Source organism: Phoenix dactylifera, unplaced genomic scaffold (genome assembly GCF_009389715.1).
Source record: "Phoenix dactylifera cultivar Barhee BC4 unplaced genomic scaffold, palm_55x_up_171113_PBpolish2nd_filt_p 002218F, whole genome shotgun sequence".
Lineage (NCBI taxonomy): Eukaryota > Viridiplantae > Streptophyta > Magnoliopsida > Arecales > Arecaceae > Phoenix > Phoenix dactylifera.
In genome coordinates this window covers 28,966-38,690 of record NW_024069477.1, presented here as the reverse complement: position 1 = coordinate 38,690, position 9,725 = coordinate 28,966, and the positions used below count along the sequence as shown (strand labels likewise).

At 38.6% G+C, this 9,725-nt stretch overlaps 1 pseudogene; it reads right to left on the bottom strand.

Annotated features, from left to right (window-relative positions):
* Positions 1-1,196: 1,196 nt before the first annotated feature.
* On the bottom strand, positions 1,197-9,309 carry LOC120109459 (annotated as a pseudogene).
* Positions 9,310-9,725: the final 416 nt, after the last annotated feature.

The window sequence follows — 9,725 nt, the reverse complement described above, 5'->3', positions numbered from 1 at the left end:
CTCCAAGGCACTCCCAGACCGAGCACTCCCAAGTTGAGCAATCCCGGGCCAAGCCTCCTACGGCCAAGCTCTAATGGCTGAGCCTCTAATAATCAAGTCTTCAATGGCCGAGCCAGGCCAGCACTCTAGACCGAGCACTCTAAGCTAAGCACTCAAGGTCTAATGATTTAAGAAAATCACTTTACTTTCTTTGTGATTTCTTCCTATTGTTTCAAAGCTCTGCTTGACTTAAGCTTCAAAGGAGGCTCGGTCTAAGCCATCCCGAAGGATTTTTTTCTTTTCTTTGTATGCAGATCCATGACTCTCCATAGTAGATTGGCACTTCGTCTTTCACTCATGGACCGAACGGATTGATTTGCACCCTCCGCGCCACCAAATCATCAAATCATGGTTGAGCAGGATTTGGCAACAACTCCTATCGCATGTATGCACTGGTAACATGAATAACATTTTTTTTTTTCTGCTCTTAAATATGGTAGTACAAAACCATTACAAATTTTTAACCGGGTACCCCGTGCTGCGGCCTACTGCGAATGCTACATTGGTGAAAAGGGAGCGTTGTGGTCTTGTCCCTAAGCGTTACGTTCCATTATTTATTGACTTACGAATTTGTACCCTTAGTTGGGTTATTCATTTGCTGCCGAGATCAAAGGATGGTTATACCAGTGTTGGTGGCCCTTTCTTGATGTTGCCATAATACAAAACAAAGAAGACCCAGGTTACATCCCCAGCATCATAGCTGCAACAACTTTGGAAATGATTTGCTCTCTATTTTATTCTAAGTGGGAGGAAAACATTATTTCTCTTTGCCTTCAAGCTTTTGTTTCCCCAGAGAGACACCTAAAAAGAGTAACAGGATAAGCTTCCCATTTCCTCGCTCATATATACTTCAGGCATGCCAAGAAACCCAACAGGAAGAAGTTAATTTTTTTAAAAAAAAAAGTATTAAAACATGTCTAGGCACCAACCAAAACTGGTTTCGGGGCAAAGCTGCTAAAGAATCTGAGCCACAACCAGTGCCAATAACCGTGAACAGGTTTTGGTTGGATCAAGTGGGATGAAAACTTTATGAGCTAACTGGTGCAGTTGGACAGGCAGAGATGGTAAAGGAAACAACCACCTGGTGCAACCGCCACATAAAGTGGTGACATGTCGTTTTTGTGTTCAACATAAGAAGCAAATATGAGTGGAATTCAGAATAAATCAGCAAAACCTTTTAAGCGAGCAAACCGCACCAGCATAGACAAAAGTAGGTGGAGCGATTATACCAGTACAAAATGGTGGACGAGTTCCAGTCTTTGGTTCCTTCATTTCGATAAGAGTAAGCGCTTAAGTTTTACACTCAAAATTTCTTGAATACTAGACAATCCCAATGGAAGGTTATCACTTCTTTGCATAGGTAATCGCCATTGGGTTTTGAGGGGTGATCTTGAACCCTTGAAGAGCCTGCATAGCAATGGAAGCCTGCATATCATCTCCAAACTCTACAAAGGCGATGCCTGGCTTTGCTTCGATCATCCTGACTTCCCGGAAGCCAGGGTATTGTTGGAAAAGGATTTGCAGCATCATGCTTGTTGTTTCATGAGGCAAGTTTTGGATGAAAAGGATGTTGTTGGGAGCAGCAGCAGGCTCCTGCGAACTTCCCCTTCCTTGTCGAGAAGCTTGACCCTGTACATATTTTAAAAGCAAAAACTATTTAAGAAATTGAAAAGCTCAAAGGAGTTGGTTGCAAATGAACTTCAAAATATAAGCAGAATAGGCTTAACCCTGTGCAGATTTTAAAAACAAATTGCTGTTAAGAAATTGAAAAAGCTCAAAGGGGATACAAATGAACTACAAAGCATAAGCTGAACTAATCCAGGATCATTAACAAGATAATCTGATACCTGACACTTCAAACTAAACCTACAGAATTTATGCCCGTTGTCCACTATTGGATGGATAATCAGTATGCATTATCCTATCACCAACACATATAAGTTCCCTAAAAATGGCAACATATGCCAATGCTAAAAGCAGTTTTAATATAGAGCAAAAACACAAAATGACAAATCAACCATAAGCATCTTGTTTGATACGTTTCATGAGTGCAAAGCACATGACACGAGAAAAATGAGGGAAATTAAAGAGAGATGATACAGATTTGTCGAGTTAATAAAATGATTAAGGAGGGTTTTGCAGCAATAAAGGAATTGTAAGATAATGGGAGGATTCTTGGGAAAACCCACAAAGACTATATAATTGTTTTCTTTGACATGGTATATACAAAAATTGCTATTTCGCAAAACCATTTAATCGATGCCACAAGTCCAATGCACTTGGTGATCAGAAGCTTAGGAAATATATGCTCCCCTCACTAGTATTTCAAGCAATCAACTTTTCAAGAGAACCGTGCACTTGATTTGATCCAGGGCCAAATTCAGGCCTCCAAGAAGCAGCCCTAGTATCTTGCATGGCGTGTAATTTAGTCTTAGGAGTAAGGACATTCAACAAGATTGCCTCATCCATAAAAAAGAGCGTACAAGTTCAGACAAATGATCTCATAATCCAAAAGTTGATCTCAATGAAATGTGTCGTCCTAAAGCTTTTTCCTTTTCTTTTTTCCTTTTTATCGCAATCTAAACTAACAACGCCATTACCAGTCTCAAGCATTGATGAGAAAGGTGGAGGTTTACGTTAGGTTGACAATCAACCATAAACATATAACAAAAACTATGAAATAGATCCAAATTTTTGCGAATGAGGATCCATATAGCACACTCCAAATAGTTGGAAAAAGGAATCGCAATCTAAACTTAAAAAAAAGTTAAAACATGTACACCATTTTTCATCCCTATTTCAGCCCTTTATATGAATATTGACTGGTTTTCTCTCACAGAATATGAGTTTGGATACTTTAAAAGTCCCAAAGAACACTAGAAACGCAAGATTATGAATGTGGTACTGATGTTAACCTCATTGATACTTTTCACAACTATTTGAAATTCAAAGTTATTGCATCATGAGCTGGTTTGTAATTCTATTTAATAATTTATACATGTATTTGTGACCCAGCATTTCTTACCTTAAATAACTCTCCTACCAATTCAGAATACACTAAATGCGTGTAATATACAAAGCCATCATAAATCAAGCCGGAATATGCTCAATCTTTCTATCAAGTTCTTAATTATGTTCTAAATTTTCCAAACGTATCCCGATTCCATGCATTCATTGTAGTTGCTAAGATTTCTTTTTCTCAACTTATTTCAGCTAGAACACTTTGGAACAAAATGAAATGACAGAGAAAAAAAGAAAAGATTAATCTAAGGTTGGAACTCTTTTAAGATAAAAATCTTAAAATATGACCATGTGACCTTCAATCTTAGCATCAGAAGAAAGTTGTGTGAGAGGTTGAATCGGACATTCCGGAGTGATGGATAATCATGCATGAGTTGGTTGAAGGAAAGCAAGGAAAAATGATAACCTTAGAGCCGGACTCTAGCACAGGGTAATTAGAGATGGTCACTGAGAAGGAAAAGTTGCAGCTTGACACGTGACAACTAGGAGAAATGGGTGAAAGCAACCACAAGAATTGGCATGAAAATGGTCCAGTGGCTAGATGTTTGCACAGTGATGGGCATGCTGAAGGTTTAGATCAAGCATCAAGAGCTGAATACAAGTACTAAGAACTTAAAAGGTATGGATAATAGTGACCTTAAAATAGTGTTGCCAAAATCTTTTCACATTCAACAAAGGGGGATGGGCACAAAAAGATGACTCACAGAAAGGGCAAGTGTTCTTAACCTTTTCTTTTATTAGTCTTGTGCGCAAGAGAGGATCCTTGTTATCCCAGTTATACTGCTCAAAATTCAAGTCAAAGATTTAAAGCAGATTGGTACTATTATCATATCACACTTGTTGAGACATGACACCTGAATTGCATAAATCATAAGTCAAGGATTTGGTCTCTGGTGATGTTTGATAAGATAAACGACGATGATTCTAACATTTTGTAGAAAAACATGCAAGCAAACATGCACTGCACACACATTTACAACATCAACAACCTTTAGGGACGTCCATCTAAATCACTGAAGAATCCAACGGCTCACCATCATGGCAATGTCAAACAAGTTTGAGTGCACAAAAAAATATAGGAGAAACCCATTTCTTCAGTCCAAATCATTATGACCATAATCCATTGCCATTTACTCCAGATCATGGACAGAAAGCTATCAAAAGCTATCAAAAAACTTTCAGCCAATAAACTCCTATATTTCATTTGTTGACACTAAAGGTATAATAGGATTTATCCTAAATCATGCTTTACATTCCTTTCATCCAACGGTATGCGGGTTGTAGAGTCAAATGCACCGATTAACAAATCAAACATGAATGATATTTGCCATAGAAAACAAGATTCAATTTCCAACATGGGTATGGCAGCAAGATACTTACAGGAAGCCCTCCCATTAGTTTGAGCACCTGGACCCATAGAAGCAGAACCAGATTGCTGTGCCTCCTCAGCCCGACGCTTTTTCTCAGCAGCTGCAATAAAAAGTTTAAAAAATACATGGTGCATATGGAACTCGTAGATAAATTGAAGAGCATACAGAAAATTATTTAAGAAAAAAGAAAAAAAAAATTGCCAAGTGATACACTCGGCAATGGATGAGAAAGGAGGCCTACCTTTACTCCTCTAAGCTGCAGATGGATTGAATCAGGTCGCCATGTATAACCCAGATCTGACCCAAGGTCTAAAATCTAGACCCAGCCCAAGACTTGGAAAGTCTAGTTCATGTCAGATCAAAGTCCATAGGGCTACAATTCAGATTTCTGAACTAATTTTTGTCAGGTCAAATCAGATCTAATAGAGTCAGGTTCAATTTAGGAGATAGACACCCCCATGCAAAGGAAGGAGAGGTCTAGTAATGGGATACATGTTGTGGCTCATCTGTCTAAAATCCAAGTATGGTTGGGTCTTTGGGTTACAATAAGTCAGATTTGAGTTCACCTGACCCACCTGCCCACCTACCAACCTTATTGAGCACATAGTTAAGCTTATGCAACATTGAGTTCTCAGACACTTATGAGCCAAATTAAAGCACCAATCCCTGACAATAGCAGGCCATAGTGGCACAATACACACAATATAAGGAGAGAAAGCACTATGATGCAAGATTCTGAAAACATGGTTGACATCATTGTTATGGAATCAACCCAGCTATTATACAAAGACTACTGCTGCAAAAGATAAACCATTTATATGTGCTCACATGTGCATGACATTTGTGCATGTGCATGTCTGTCTTGGTTTATGAAATATTCAGAAGAACCATATCATGTAAGCACATAGTTAAGATGTTAGTCAATGAAAACAAAATAAAATAGTTGCCCTAGAACTCGGACAGCCCATGAATGGAAATTTGAGAGGATAAAATTTATTCAGAAATTCACAAGATCTGCATACCTTTCTCTTCTTGTTTCTTCTTTTCTCTCTTGGAACATATGTTCCATCTTCTTTCGCAACACAATCTGATTTTGTTTTAGCATATTGTATCCTCTGCGCCAAGCAGTGAGATAAACATGTATCAACTGATTTACAATTCATTCATACATTTAGTATTTCCGTATAATGAGCTTGCCATGCTTAATAGGAGTCTCATATCATATTGAGATTACCAAATTTAAAATCAGCACCACCATCTAAGTAAATGAAATTAACAGAAAAGAGAAAGCAGCAAATTTTCTTTCATTTGTAACATGTGAATAAGAATATATTAGAAACCAGAGGTTCACAACATAGACTGCCGTGCTTTGATAAAACTCACCAATGGCTTATCATAGAATGGAAAGTTTTGCATTTGGCGTACAGCATTACTAGCAGCTGTAACTTCAGTAAATAACTACCCATGCCTGGCCTCGAAGTTTGGGTGTTTTCAGGGCCACCACATCCAAAATCCTCCCATATTGAGAGAATAAAGCATAAAGAGATCGCTTCAGCTCTGCAACATAAATTAAAAGAAAGAGCATATGAAACCCTTAAGCACTAATAATAAGTATTTACAATATTATTGGCACTAACTTTAAGGATATTCACAGCTAGGCATCTGACTTAAGGAAGCTTTTGTCTAAGTGACAACGGAAGAAGTTCATATAATATTAGCAGTACCAGAGTACACATTTTCATCCACAACTATAAACATAAAAACGAGCATTCTCTCACTTATTTCCAACTGCTAACAAAATGTAGTTAATTATGTTGCATCTACCAGTAGTGATAAGACATTTCAGACAGGCATGTACCAAATGAGCAAGAAGACACCCCGCAATTATGAAGAGCCTTTTCTCCATGCAGCTAACAATTCTATATTCAAATCGCAGCATCAATTCCAAGGCTATGTACCACAAGTGCTTCTCTAGACCCACTAGACATTGATGCGTCGATCCACAGTTTAGCAGCAGCATATCACTTCAGTTCTAATAATTGTAGAGGAATAGACAATAATGAGAGATTGCTGCCAGAAGTGGCAGATGCTGTCTCAAGTTGATGCTATTGGAACTCATGGTTAAACTAAGGGAAAAATACAATTTGACCCCTACAAATTTTCACGAATAACACAGCCTCCAAAATTTTAAAAAGTTTTAATTAACACCACCAGGTTAATTTACCATAGCAACGTGGTCCAGCCCATTATCTACTCCTTGACATTGTTAACATACAGGCGCAAAAGACTAAATGCCCTTTTATTTCATGGATATCTACAAGAAACCTTTTATTAGGCAGATTACTAGACCCTCACCATCCCACCCATGCTTGAAGTGCTGGCAACAACCGAGGAGGAGGTGGAGACCTCGGAAACGAAGTTGTCAACAGGGTTCTTCACTTCTCCTCCCCCTCTTCGTCTTCTTTTTCCTCCATTAAGCATGGTCAGCCTGTGTCATCTCCACCTCCTAACATGTGTCTACTTCCCCTTGTCGCCACCACCCTTCCTCATTGTTGTTGGCAACCACGGCTCCTCCTGCTACTGTACCCGCTAATCCCTATCTTGTCCGCCATCAAGAAACCTTAGTTCATCTACAAAGAAACTTTAATTTTAACCCTAGATTTGACAATGGGAAGGTTCAAGCTCGATCCTTTTAGTCTCCAACTCATCTATCGCCATTTTCTCTCTCAATCCCTCATGATCAAGAACCTCCTCATTTCCACTACTATCACCGTGCTCCCCCATCATAGCCTCTAGGTTCCATTGTCCTCCTCCCCAACCTCGACGACCACTACCTCTGTTTCCCTCACCTCTCCTCTCTTACCACCAAATTCTCCCCCTACCCCACTGATGGCTTCAAGGCCGCCCTCATCCACAATCCCTTGAGATCTAGGTCCATTGGAAGGAATTGGGCGAGCTCGTCCTCTCTCCCAATTCCCATGATCTATTCGGCTTCACACAACTAAGGGACAAGAGGTACGATAGCAAGGGCTAGGAGAAGTGCAGGAGTGGTTCCTAGGCCACAGCAACACTTGCCCCAATGGTCCTAGTCAATCGGCTTTGACATCTCCTTCCATGGGACCAACTTGATCTACATCACCCTTAAGGGGAGTGGTTTTGGGGTTTCAAGCTTTCTTCCTAGTGGTTTTGGTGACAGAAGTGGCATTGCGAAAAAGATGGCATTTTTGGGTAATGTGGACAGGTTTTGAGTGGGGCTTTCGACTGTGGAAAATTTGGTAGTTGGCTTTCTTGATTCTGGAGTCATTTAGGAACGGCTTTAGGGGGATGGGGTAGATGGGATAGGGAGAATGGAGTTTTTGGAGGAGGTTTCACCTCCCCCAGTAGCTTAGGTTGGGGGGCAGACACCATTGCTAGCCCAGGAGGCAAGTCAGTTGTAGATGAATAGAAGGGGTATTTTGGAACATCGGAGGACAGGTATTTGGGAATATCAGCATTTGCTAGTTATCACATGATAGTCATGTCATAACATTTCCTAACAAAGGTAGATGGTTGGACAAGAATGACCAGATAAAATAACTTTTGGAGGTTAATTGGCATTTTAATGTCTTGGTGGCTAAATGTTTCTTGCAGCTGCTTGAAAGGGTTAAAAAGCACTTTTCTCTTAAACTAAATATATATGTTTCCTTGTTATGTTCTATGCTACTTGGATCCTTCAATAACAAATTGTTACCCTATAGTTTTGAGCTCTGGCCTTTAAACATTGATAATGGCATTACCAAATAAGAACTACTTGCATATACATATGCATCACACTAACTAGAAGAAACAACTATGTTTGAAGTACTTATATATTTCTCCTTCAATCTTTGAGACAATGAGTAATAATTACCTGCAAGCTATATATATGACTAATGTTATAAATACTTTAATTTAAAAGTTCTGGAGACTACAACCAAAGATCGCCCTTGTGGAGCTGAGGGTACTAATACTGCACAGAGCTGGAGAAGTCAAATCTCGAATCGTCTGGTCTTACTAGAGATTTTGTTATTGATTAGAGTCAGGTTTAATTGACAAGATCTCTACAAATAAACCGACAAAGCATGATAGTAGATGCCACTAATTTGATTGAAGAAGAACATAAAACCATACTATATTAATTTCCAGTTCAGTCACCTCAAACTAGCACAGATTGTAGAAGATCAGTGCCACATACCCTAACATGGAAAACTTGAAAACAATGGAACAAACGAGGGTTATTGCACGAGTGCATCCTGAGCATCGATAAATTTTGGGACTACATCCAGATTTATATCATCTTCTTTTCCAGAAATCTCAGAACAAACTCCCAATATTCTTACTAGTTTAAAGTTAGTAAGATTATTCCGCATGTTTTCTGAACAGTCCACTACAGCAACGTTTTTACGTTTTTCCTCTACATTATCTGTACCCTAAAATTCTTAGGACCAAAATATGAAAAGAACCCAATCCCGATTTCGTCTAATAAACAGTCATGATCAAGAGAAAAAAACCCTAATGCTCGACGAAGAAACAAATAAAAGAAAAATTTCAAAGAAAAAGGCGCCAATACGACTCCTACTCGTCTAAGAGAGAAAAACCCTAGAGCTCGACACCAAGAACGAACGAACAATCTAAAAATTCGGAGAAAGGTGTATCAAAGGGGAAATTGGAGAAGGATTGACGGATTTCACCTTCTTTTTTGACCTTCTCGTTGAGATTTTTGATGTAGATCGTCTGGTTCGGAGGAATATCGCCGGAAAGCATCGCCACCATCGCGTGAGAGCAAAAGAGAGTTGAGAGGGTTAGCGAGCTTCTTGACAGGCCGACCTTGAGCGAACCTTATTGCCCGAGGCGAGTTTGCCGATATCTCAAAATAACGGACCCTCTCCGATACCATTATTCACCGTCACGGAGTTCAGGCGAGTAAAATCGGATGAAATACTAACATATTCATAATTAAATTTATTTTATCTAACAATATAAATATAGACAAAGATATTAATCGGATGAAAAAAAAGTTTATATTCATATTTATTTTAAATAAATAAGGATATAAATTGAATATCAAAAATATAGATATAAATATGAATTTAAAATCGGATAATTAAACATTATGACTATAGAACCAAAGATATTACTAAGTGGATGATAAATCAAATTAATAGTATATTACATTTATTGTTTTAAAAAGTTCATAAGTATTATATAAAATTATATAAAGTTACAAATAAAACCGGATATTTAGATACGAAGCGAATAGTTGTCTATCCATATCCA